This window comes from Grammomys surdaster, unplaced genomic scaffold, assembly GCF_004785775.1.
Source record: "Grammomys surdaster isolate TR1022 unplaced genomic scaffold, NIH_TR_1.0 233, whole genome shotgun sequence".
Taxonomy (NCBI): Eukaryota; Metazoa; Chordata; class Mammalia; order Rodentia; family Muridae; genus Grammomys; species Grammomys surdaster.
Genome location: NW_021604678.1, coordinates 1,406,628 through 1,419,859, shown reverse-complemented (window position 1 = coordinate 1,419,859; position 13,232 = coordinate 1,406,628). Strand labels below are relative to the sequence as shown.

Below are 13,232 nucleotides of genomic sequence, written 5' to 3'. Positions count from 1 at the left end.
CACACCACACACCACACACACCATACACATCACATACACACACACACCACACACCACACACACCACACACATCACACACACACACACACACACCACATCCCTCCATCTCCAGCCACACACAGTGTTGTTGACAGAATGACTTTCTTAAACTTGCTCAGAAGACCACAGCAACCCATCATCTATGAAAACAAACCCAGATCCTTCACAGCCCATCCAAGATTCCCTCCACCCAGATTCACTTATCTCCACAGCCAGGGCCCTGACTGTTGTCTCCTTCTGTATAGGTCATGCAAGCCTAAACTTCTGAATTCCAAACTCACTCTGCTTCTTGTACATTCTGTTCCTCTTCCCAGAAACTGTTTTTCTAACTTTGGTATCACCAAAAATACTGTTAGTCCACCATCTGCTGCCTCAGCCCAACGATACTGTTCATAGACAAAGGGAATGAGGAAATATTTCACTCACAGTTTGGGAGGTCTCAACCTTGGATGGATGAGCCCTTCTGCTTTGTGATAGTGACAGCACCTCACACCAGGGGCAAGCATGGAAGCAAAAGCACTCATTCAATGGCCATGAAGAAAGAGGAAGGGCCAGGGTCCCACCACCCCTTCAAATACTTGGAAGACCTTTTTCTTACTAAGCATTACCTCTCACTCCTAAACAGCACCTTCCCAGGACCCAGGCTTTACCACACCCATCTTTGAGTGGCAGTCCAAGAGGAAACTGTAACAAACACGTTCACAGTTGTGGTGGAGTGCTTGCTTCTTTGTGAACGTAGTAGTCTGGTGCCCTAGAATCCTAAGACATTCTCAGGGCTCACCCAAACTATTCCAAGCCACATCTTCTGAGTTCAGGGCTCAACACTGTCATGCTCCTTCTCTTGCAAGTGTGCAGCCACTTCACAGAGACAGCATGGGCGATGACTCAAAGACAGCAGATTGCTGAGCAGTCAAGAGGACTCCACTGGCTTTTGTTAAACCAGTTATTAAACAGATTTGCAGGAAATGTAAAACAATCCACTTTTTTTCTCATGTGGTCTTCATTCCACATGAGAAAAATAAATAAAATGGGCTTCCTGTTGTTGATTTCTTCAATGAATTGTATGTACAAATTTGATCGTTTAATTTTTAATATGGAAAGCACCAATGGTCCCTTTCAGTTGCTCAATAATTTTTCTAAGTGTGGAGATACCAGGAAACCTGGTGCCTTAAAGCCGAAGGTTCACAACACTCCACAGAACCTGTTTAAAAATGCTGTGTAGAAGCTGAGTCCTTTACGGTTGTACTGTTTCCCAAGCTTTAACGCTGTGAAAGAAACTGTTCTACCTGTGTGTGAGAGGCATTTATCACAGGCTTTCCCACTTCCTATCTCTCCCCAAAGGCCTAGCTTGACACCAATGTGTCTATGGCAGAGACAAGTTAAATATATCTTCATTTCTACAGTGCCCAGCACAGTGTGTGTTTATAAGGAGGAAAGAGGAAGGAGGCTATATCTTGATCATCTTTCAGAGACCCTGCTATAGAAATCTGGTGTCTGAAAGGGGCTGCTAATCTTCATGCAAGCATCTAATATTGATGGCATATTGTAACTGAGTCAGATGCCAATAATTGGACCTGCTAAGTTGATGAATCCCAGTACAGCTGAGAAATCATGTCTTCTGAAGGCAACTGCTACAAAGTCAATCTCACAAGTAAACCAGCCAATGGACATATGTGTACACCAGTCCTTTAGTGGAAAAAGGACAGATGTGGGGAATGGATGGAGTCAGTTCAGTTGGCTCTGCTTAAACTATCTATCTGTCATAAAAGATAATGAATTCTCAGTAATTAAAAATGACTTCTTGTAATTGAACTATCACAGGGGTTATACTAGAGAGAATAGGATTGGGCACAACCAAACTGATTGCAAAAAAAGGGGTAAGGGAAGAAATGCACGTTGGCAAATCCATCTTTGAGTACCCTCTAAGTCTCCCTCTGCACTCTGCTCCTCTCTCAGCTGCCCAGGATCTGCTTTTCATCCCCACAGAGTCCCTTTACCAGCCACCACCTCCCTCACCATGGTGCTTCACTGGGTGTCGTCTCATGCTCTGCTTGAATATTTAAGAAGAAGTTTAAATAATCTATGATAACCCTTTCATACACTTTAGAAGTTCAGCTCCACAAGGACCTGCACAGGACAATACTAACTTAGGGCTGAACTACAGTGAGAAGCCAGCATCAGCTTCGCTTCCTTATGACTCCTTCATACTAGGCAGGATTGAAGCACTCACTCCCCCTATACAAAACATTTCTTATATATGCCATGCTCGCAGTCACTGGCTATCTTAATGTAGAATGGTCATTAATCTACAGGAGGATATTGTCTGTGCAAAACCCGAGGTCCTCAGTTCATACTCAGTTCCAGGTGCTCCAGACCCTCAGTTTGCTTCATGGCAGTCTATTCTCATAGAAAACATTGACACTCTCTAACCAGAGGGATGAATGAAGATGTCACACTCGGTTGGGTTCAGAAGCAGAGATGGTTAGCAAATCGAGGGTGCCTCCATCCGAATTCGATGCCTACATGTGAGTGGTAGTCAGTCGGCTAAAAGAGGTCTTACTGAAGACATCCCATATTGCTAGCCTGGACTGCCCTGGGAAACAGGATAGTCAATGGGCCCATGAAAGGTTATATTTATGGAAACTCAGAAATTTTTAAAAGACTAAATTGTTTTCTTGTGGGGAAAATTTAAAAGCCGCCTCAGCGGTGGGGCCTCAGAGGAGCTTCCACCGCTGCGGCGGGTCCCACATTCGGGGGGAACTCTTATGGTTCCAGCGGCCTGGAGGCCTTGGCGATGACAGGCCCCAATAACACAAAGAAGTCCTTGGTTCCAAAAAGGTTTATTGTCATGGCAGATGATAGATGGATCTAGGCGTACCCCCCAGAACTCAGGGCAGTCCCGAGTTATATAGGGAGGGAGAAAGGAGGGGGATTGGGGGAGGATCTGGGGGAGGCATGCTTAATTTGCTCTGTCCTCTGGCCTTCATTAGTATGTAAATCCCTAAGGCCTGAGGCCTATAGCCTGGCCTATGTAATTCTATGGAGACCTGACTGCTTTTCAGGATCCTGGGTTCTAGGGGTCGCCAAACTCCTGCCGGTTCTCACGCAGAATCCCACCCAGAGTCTGCAGAGCCTCGGGGTTCTAGGCACCTGCTCCACCATGATCCAGGATACCCTTACGCAGTCCCACATTTTCTAGTCAATATCTCATGGTCTGCCCCCACAGCCACAGGAGACCAACAAAATGGATCTGCAGGTAAAGGTGATTGCTGCCAAGTCTAAGGACCTGAGTTCAATCCCAAGAGTACACCTGAGAAAATGAGAAAACCAACTACCACATGTTATTCTCTCATCCCCATACACACACACACACACACACACTCATACACACACACTCAGACTCACACTTAAACACATACACACTGACACTCATATACACAGACTCACACACACAGACTCACACACAGAGAGACACACTCACACATAGATTCACATACACAGACACGCATATTCACACACAGAGACACATTCACACTTATACATAGATTCACACACACAGACACACATAAACACACAGACACACACACACTCATACACAGACTCATACACACAGTCACACATACTCACACACACAGACACACACACATTCACACACACCCACAAGCACACACATATACTCACACACACTAAGTTGTACTCCAAAGTTGAATTACGTTAAGTCTCAAATTCTGTCATTTTTCTAAAAACACTACCATCAAGGTTCATATTCCAATCTGAAAGATCTTAAAAGTGAGTCACAGAATTTAAGATACCCACAAACTACACCCCCAAAAAGCACAGCTAGAAAGAAAACATTGAATCATTTAGCATGTATACTTTTTATATTCTGATTATAAATAATAAATTGGCAACAAATATAACTAGACTATAAACCAAACTCTTCAAATCCGAACTTGAAAACAACTCCCATGTTACACAAACTCTCATTAGCATCTCGAACCGTGGTTTCAATAATAGTTCCCCTAAAGCCGGTGATCAGAATACAAAGAATTTTTCATGAAACCCCTGAGAGATAATGAAAGCTTTGGAGACACTAATTTCCTCTCTAAATATGAGGCAGGGAAACCCAGCTTTCCCTGAAACAGTAAATCATGTGATCTGGTGTCAATTATGTAGGAACCTTCAGTGACTCAGCATCCACCATCCTTAGAGGCCCATAGCCTAAGAGCTAGTATCAATCAGTGTAAAAACCTCTCCAGATTGTGTGCAGAACTGGAGAATCTTGGTCCACTTGAGCTACCATAACAAAGTAGCTTATATACTACTTATATAAGTAGTGGATATACATATGGTGGGAGCTTGTGAAACAAACAAACAATGCTGGCAATTCAGCAGGCTGGCAAATCAGATTTGATGTCCTGGCTCATAGCAGGGCCTCTCTCACTTGCCAGAAGAAATTAGTCTGTTCCCTGGATTCTCACACAGGAACATTTTTCTCAGGATGAGGACTCACCCCCTTTGATTTAATCATCTCCCAATGGCCAGATCTTCTGACAACATCAACTTAGGAGGTAAGGTTTAGTATATGAACTTGGGAGGAAAGCCAAGCATGGTGGTACACGCCTTCAGTCCCAGTGCTCAGGAGGCAGAGGCAGACAGATTTCTGGTCTACAAAGAGAGTTCCAGGACAGCCAGAACAACTACACAGAAAAACCCTGTCATCCAGAGACTGCTAGGGATCCATCCCATCTGAAGACACCAAACTCAGACACTACTACTGACATCAGGAAGAGCTTGCTGACAGGAACCTGGTATAGCTGTCCCCAGAGAGGTTCTGCCAGAGCCTGACCAATACAGATGCAGATGCACACAGCCAGGCTCGGACTGAGCACGAGGGCCCCGATAGAGGAGTTAGGGGAAGGACTGAGGAGCTATTGCAACCCCATAGGAAGAGCAACAATATCAACCACCCAGAGCTCCCAGGAACTAAAACACCAACCAAAGAGGACACATGGAGGGACCCATGGCTCCAGCTGCTTATGTAGGAGAGGATTGCCTTATCTGGCATCAGTGGGAGGGGAGGTTCTATGGGAGGCTTGATGCTCCAGCATAGGAGAATACTAGGGCAATGGGGCAGGAGTGGGTAGGCGGGTGGTGGAGCTCCCTCATAGAGGTGGGGGCAAGGGAAAAGAGTTAGGGAGTTTGTGGAGGGGAAACTGGGAAGGGGGACAACATTTGAAAAGTGAATAAACAAAATAACCAAGTAAAAAAGTCTCCTCCCAAAAAAGAAAAGGAAAGCAAAAAACTAATAATAGTACTACTAATAATAAAATAAATAATGAATTTAGGAGGGAGAAACAAGTACTCTCATTAAGAATACTTCTCCCAGTTTCACTGAGTTAAAACAATTCTAAGAATTTAATTCGCCATCTCAGTCAGTTGACAGTTATTGAGAATCAAGACAGAACAGCACTCAGAATGTCAGACTTCAGCATAGTCCCTGATCTATCTCACTTATAAGGTGTTTGGTTCCACAAATCTGTGAGAATAGTGTCTCTTCCTTTAATTATTTCGTATTGTTCCTTGGAATCCTTGTCTCTGTGTTTACCCAGAACTTAACTCTTCAGTATGTTAAGGCTCCTCTGTTCAGGCCCAACTTTCATCTTTAATGCTACAGAACATATAGATTTTTTTTTTAATGTATGCAGTTCAAAGTAAAAGTCTCTAGACTCTGCCAGTGCTGGCTTCATAACCTGGGGAGAGTCACTAAATACTTTACACTTCCTTGTCATCGTTCATAAAGTCAGTGTGTTCAGAAGACCCTCAGGGAGACCAGATGGACTGGTGTAGGCAGAGCGCTTGAAGCTGTGTTTGGTATGAGGTAGATGTCAGCTGACATCTTCAGGTTTACTGTGGCTTCATTCATTGTTCCTGCTCTTGTCTGAGCAACTGTAATTCTGGGATCCTAAGGATCTCACAGCTCAGAGGTCATTGACTTTCTTTTCCCATACAGGGCAAGAAAATCCCTAACAAGCCTTTCATAGCTTGTGAACCATGACTATGCTCAAACATTTACACGGACCTGAAAGCTACCATTGGTCATAAAGCAAGGACATAGAAGCAGTTCCACAAACAACACGCTCTCCCGGGTATAACGTCTATGGTCTATTCAGCAATTTGTTCTCCATTTACAATTAAAAAACAATCTTGTACCTTCTAACTTCTCCCAAAAGCCTTCAAACTATTTTAAAGCAGTCGCCACCTCACTGCATAGTCTCAACTCCCATTTCTCTTCTCCAGGCTAAACTTGGTAATGCTCTCTGATTACATATCACAAGGCACACTTTCTCAGTTTTCACTATCCTCTCTCCCATGTTCAAGACCCACTTCCTTCCCAATACTCCCAAGTCCATATTCCTTCCCAATAGTAACTGCACACGGTCTTCCAACGGCCTTCAAATAGTAAAAAGAACAGTGGCCACTTTGTTTAGGAAAGTAAAATGAATTTTGGCAAAATTAATCAATGCTTATAAAACAAAATTGAAGTCATCCATTCTTCTGAGCGACGTGTCAAACAATGCCAGTCATCATGTCACCTACTTAAAGGAGACTGAATTTTTCCAAGTCATTTTCCAGACTATCGGAGATAAAACTTCAGATGCTTTTATATAGCTTGATTATTTCTCTCTGTAGCTGTATACTTTCCTCCTCAGTCTTCCTGGACCTGCATCTGCCATTCTGTATGTCTGTTTCTGGTATTGTCTGTCTCTTTTTTATTCATATTTCAAGAAACAATCATTCAACAAGTATGAGCTCGGTGCCTGGGCTATACAAAGGAGCTTGAAAGGTAAGTAAATCTGGCTAGGACTACTTCCTTGTTGATACGGAGTCACAAGAGGATGCATAATAAGGCTTTGTCGTGACATGGTGAGGGGATCTGCTCAGATTGCTCAAAAGGAACTGGGAAAGAATGCCAAGTGGAAAAGAGAAAAGATAACTTCTAAGAGAAGACACCAGAAGAGAGCTAGAGCCAATGTACACAGTACCTCTTAATTTTTAATGTGCATGAAATCACTTGACTCTTGTTAAGATACATATTCTAAGTCAGTGGGTCTCAGGGAGACCTGAGATGCTGCTCTAAATGTTCAGCTCTAGAAGAGGCCATGCTGTGCCTTCCTAATGTAGCAAATGTTTGAAAGAATGATGTCAAGGTTTGAGTTTGGAATGTCCCCCACAAGGTCATATATTAGAACACCTAGACGTCACGCATTGGACTTCAGGAGTTAGATCACTAGTAAAGACCTTTGAGGGTGACATCCCAGTGCAGCCCACTCTACTCCCTAATCCAAACACACGGGAAGAATCCAACTACAGTTCTGACATTATGACTGAAACTCTTCCAACATCCTTCCATGTTACAATGGACCCTTCCTCCTTTAAATCACGTCTGTCGGAGTTGTGGTCAGAGTGATGGGAAAGGAACCAAAACAATCAGCATGGGCCAGCGTAGATGTTCTTCTGACTGTGATGCTCCCTCCAGCAAACTGATTGCAAGCCAATACTACCTCAGAGGTCAAAAGCACCAATGATAAACCTAACCTTACAAACATCATATCTTGGCTCATCTCATGGACTCAAGATACTTCCATTCACCTCCAGTTTGCCCAAGTCACCCAATGCAAGGCCTATTTTATAATAGAGTGTTGTGTATCTCATGCAGCTAATTGGGATCTGCAGATTCCTGCTGCTTTCAGTCATCACAATTAAGTATCCTACAACACATCGCCAGTTGGGCAAAAGATCAAGCCTCAAAATCTGAAGCAGGATTCTTTTTAATGACTTTTTTGTTTTTGAAATTAGAATATAATTACATCATTTCCTCCCATGTAATCCTCTGTTCTCTCTCAAATTCATGATCTCTTTTTCTTTCATTATTGTTATATATACACATGCATACCTACATACATACAAATTACATATATATTACATATATATATATTTCTAAGTGTAAATGTAATTTGCAGTCTGTATAGTGTTACTTGTGTATATATGATTTCAGGGCTAACCACTTAGTACTGGATTAGCAATTGAGAAGGTTCTTCCCTATGAAAGACTATTTCTCCTGTCTCTGCATTTCTTAGTTGCTGAAACATGGTTCTTAGTAGATGCACATCATATATGCATTAATGTGAGGGAAAACAAAACCCATAAGTTAATGTATTGTAAGTTGGGGGCATCTATAAGCAACAAGCAGAGTGAATACAGTCAGACTGAGAAAATGCAGCAAACCACAGAGGAAAAGGACACCTGAGTATGGGCTGGACTGAGACACACTGGAGTTCCCAACACTCCAATTAGGTGTCCGGAGCCTCTGAAATGGGACTGAGCAAGAATGTGGTACTTTTTAAGGAGAATAGGAATTATTGCATGAGCAATAGAGTAATGAAGAGTCCTTATGCAGGCAGGTCGTACGGTAATAACTGTAAAATAAATAAAACATGGGTGGTTTTATTGGTAGAATCATTGGCAAAAAGATACAATGGTGCTAAGCTACTTGAGTAAGTTCAATAAAGATAGCAGAGCCTACTTGTTAACAGAGATAGTAGACTTGGACCAAAGGGTACTAACATGTAAAGCGTTTAGGGTACAATTTCTTTTTGCAGTCCTAGTGTCTATCCTTAACATGATGCTTGGTGATATGTAATCTCAAAAAAGCCACCTGCTCTCTGTTAGCAACTCATACTACGTCCTTTAGAAAGTAAAGAGTTGACACAAATAAACACTGTGCTCTCTTTTTAACCCTAAACTTTATAACCTTACAGGCTTTAATTCATTTCCAATTAAATACTACAATCATAAGATATGTTCTTAGAGGCTTTAACAATGCCAAGACTATAAATCAATACATATGGCTAACATGGAATCTACCTACCCTATGGATAGAGAAACGAACAACATTTCCCATCCCCCCCTCTTCACCCATGATGACGTTCATTTCCAGGTCTACTCCTTTGGTGTGTAACCACCATCAGCCATTCTTTATGCTATCAGCATTTTTGTTCCTGTACCAACACTGTCAGTGTTCCCTCTGGCCTCAGCCTAATCAGCCCCTGGACAAACTCTCGGGTCAGGAAGACTTCATGGTAAATGCTAAATTCATTGCTTCTTCACTGCGTATCTGTTGCAAGGTTTTAATCTCCTAAACTCTGCATTCCCTGCTCTGTAAATCACAGAGATAGCTGAAGATTAATGTGTGTAAAGTGTTCGGTGTAGTTCCATTACACAGTAAGAATTCAAAAATGATACGACTTTGAGAGACAAATCTTAAAAAGGCTGGAACAGCCACTTGACAAAAGAACATCAATTGGCCACATTAAGAAAAATGCAATGATATTCATCATTAGTAATCAGCAAAATGCAAATTGATACTTATATGAGTATAATTACACATCCACCTGATTAGAAAAACATAAGGACTTGCAAATGAAATATAGAGGAAAATACTGAGCTTCTCCTTCTCTATCGCCATGAGGACAAATTGGTGTGTCCAACTTAAAAATATTTTTTGAATTATTTATTAAAATTAAAGGCACATATAACCCAAAACTTAGTAATTCCTTCTCTTGGTATTTATTCTAGATATATGTGATACAATCTGAATGTCTGTCAACAGTAAAGGGACAAGCAAATTTTGGCATATTTCTACAATAAAATGCTATGCACCAACTCACACAAATATGTTCTATGTGTGAACGTTATCACCAGAGGGTTAAGAACACATATACTATAATGACAAATATGTGGAATTGAAGCACAGACAAACTGAGGTACATATTGTAGATCCACTTGGTTATAAATTCTACAAAGAAGAACAGGGAGTAAGTTACAGGTAGGATTCCTGTGCTGCAGAGGGAAAGGTACGTGATCTGGAGCATGCAGAGCTTGCTGGAAGTCTGTGACATATGATGCATGATTGTCTTCCTCACCTTCCATTTCTAATTATAATATATATCCTATTATATATAATAGAAGATATATTCTTCTAGTAGAAAAAATATCTACAATTTTAAAATAAGCCAGTCGCATCACTCTCTGCCTTAAGATCCCCAAAGCTCTTCATTGTAGTGCAAACTCTAAGCACCTCAGCTGACATCCCTCATGTCTCCTACGCCCCTCTCCACCCGTGCTGAGCATGGGTGCTCCCAAGCACGCACTCTTGCAGCCGATTGTCTAAGTGTCCCTGCCATGAACTGACTGTGCCTTTCCTCTGGCTAACCTCTTCCACTAAAATATCCCTTCCATGAAATCTTCCTTTTCTAATTTTCACTGTATTTGTACGATTCTCTCTGAAATCCCTTTGAACACTGTGTCTACCTACCGAAACACACTTCACAAGTACACAATCTTTAGGATATATTTGTCCTGATAATAACACATCATATAAGTGACACATTCTTTAAACTGCAAAGTCCTTTAAGACAGAGAACTCCATCTAGTCAACAAGCTAACAGTATATCTACACGACGGATTCTCGTTAAATGTTAGCTTAATAGATAAATGTTTAGCCTGGGAATAGAGCATGCCTTCTAATCACGTAACATACAGAAAAATATTAGAGTCAACCATATAAAACTGTCATTGTTATAGATCATAAGTGGTTGGTTATTGGCAATTATCTATGATTCTTCCTTTATAATGAACACACAACGCATTTTTGTAAAGCACACTATAGTGGATCTTGGATATTGGATTTGCATCTTCAGTGTGATGGTTGGCAGATTGTAAAAACCATAGTGTGAATCACTATAGAATTAATTTCCTCAGATTTCTGCAGCTGTAGGAGTCACATTAAGGCATGGGACAGCCTTGCTCTGAAGGAGCCACCAGGCAAATGGAAGTGAGACATTGATTGCCAGCACCAACAGCTTCCTTTCATGGAGTCTTCCAGGCACCGATACTGCAGAGTGTTCCTTAAAGATGCTATTTGGCAGACCATAGCTTCCTCTTCTTGACTTTAGCTTACTAACTGCTGACTTTGGCGACTATAAAACCAGTACATATTTGACTATAGACATTGTATTTGGGCACACTAATATTTTTTTTAAATAATACATTTTTTTCAAATTATTCTAAGCAGGCAGAGCAACTAACTATAACTTTAATGTTGTTTTCCTGACCAAATGGATTTATAGCTGAAAATATCCACAAGTGTAATGGAGTTCTCTTTCTTGTGTGTCTGAAGAGCTAAATGATGTGTGTGAGGGGTATGAGGTGGGGTGACACATACAGGATTGGTTCTGAAAGAAACCAGTCATAATTTAACTCAGAACCAACTTTTCCACTAAAAGAGTTTAATCAATCGAGTGGCATGCTGAAAACAAACAGGGCCACTTAAAATAATGTCACCCAACCTCTACAACATGGAGTTATTAACTGAAGCTATCCTACGTAGACTGGGATGGCTCACGGAGATGATTGCTGTGGTGTATCTCAAAGCCACAGAATTATATGCAATATTAGAAGTACCATACCATCAATTAACGTACATGCTCTTTTCCTCTGATTTTTGCTTAGATTGACCCCATTTTGAGCAGTGCTTCTTCAGATCCATATATGAGGTGACGTGTGGTGATGTGGTAAACGGGTCATGTCGACCATCAACTTCCCACTAAAGAACGGTTGTAGATGTTTCACTTACCACTGCTTCTGTGGCTTCTCATCTATGGGGAAGAGGTCTAGCTCAACAGCTTCTTGCCTGAGCTGCCATAACCAAGATCTGTGATGGTCCTGCTGGTGGTGCTCTCACAATAGCCTAAAATCAGAGCAGAAAGATACTTCAATTTGATTTTAAGATTCCACACTAAATTTCATCTTCAAGATTAAAACCAAAATACTAACATCAAATACAATAGAACACTTTCCCAGGTGGCAGAGAGCAAGGAAACGACACGGGACATTTGAGGTAAGAGCCTCTGTTAGAATCTGTTGCAAATCAAGAAACTTTGGTGACCTCCATAGCTGAACAGCTAGAAGTTTGTAAAATCTGAAAATGGAACTCAGTTACTAATCATTTGAACGGGTAGGATATTTACTCTTCTAACTGTGAACTTAGTTTTGAGATTCATCAATCAGTTCAGCTTCCGCTGGCACATAGTCTTCCTTTCACAGTGGAGTTCACCAGAAGAAAGGCTATGTGGTCACCAATAAGAAGAATCCTCTGGGATCTACAACATAAAACTAAGCTGATGCTGGTTTGGAGGCAAAAGAGGCCACTATAGTAATCTGATCTTACTACAAACTCACTCTTTATCCTTGCTGCCTGCCTTAGTTTATAATGGATTCTTAAGGCCCGGGCCAAGTTTTCCTTGTTCTACCTACCTATTGTCAATCCGCAGGCTTATCCAATATGGCTGTTGTCCTGAAATAATCTCCCTTTCTGGTCAAGTAAGGGTCTCATCCCTGGCCAGAGTGTTACAGTGATTTCTAGGAATACCTTTCCCACCATCTTTTCATCTACTTCTAACATCCCAATGTGGTCTGCTATGTCATGCATCACCATTTTAGAGCAGAGTGGATCTTCCCCTTCTTCGTTCCTGTTGCACTGACCATCAAACTACCCTGTCCTTGTTGGTTAACTCAACTCCCCACGTGAGCATGGACTCCAACAGCTGAAGCCCATCTCACCATCTTCCATGCCTAGCATTTCTCACTTAACAGACACCTATTGTGTGCCTAGTGTGCCTACTGTGTGCTAGGCTGAACAAGACAGTATCTGAAGGCACAGAAAATCACTGTTTGGTGAGGTAGTTGGTGTAAAGAGGGAAGATCCCCCTAAAGACACAGAATAAACACAGCCAAGTAAGTATACCTAGGAGCCTGCCTTCACACTCCCATGGTTTTGGTTCCCATTTCCACACGGAAAAAGAACAATGACTCCAGGATCCCAGACTTAGGAAGCATCTGGTACATCCAGGCAGGTCACTAGCCACACACCAGGACTTGGATTTATTTCTGTGAGGAAAACCCACTGACATGCATTAGTAGCACTTTTAAAGCTCTGTTGCTTATGTTTTGTCTTGCTCCTGACATTCAGGAGGAAGAGGGAGGAGGGGTACGGGGAAAGATCAGTAGAATGCTATCTCTTACTGTGCAGACTGCTTAGTAATGCCTGGGGCCCTGTGCCATGCCTGGTG

At 41.9% G+C, this 13,232-nt stretch overlaps 1 protein-coding gene across 8 annotated transcripts in view; it reads right to left on the bottom strand.

Annotated features, from left to right (window-relative positions):
* Positions 1-13,232, bottom strand: part of Mapk10 (mitogen-activated protein kinase 10) — a 285,181-nt gene that overhangs the window by 268,240 nt on the left and 3,709 nt on the right. For all 8 annotated transcript variants that reach the window (XM_028773649.1, XM_028773650.1, XM_028773646.1 and 5 more), the window contains exon 2: positions 11,738-11,851. The gene's annotated coding sequence lies outside the window, so the exon portion shown is untranslated. The remainder of the gene's footprint in view (positions 1-11,737; positions 11,852-13,232) is intronic.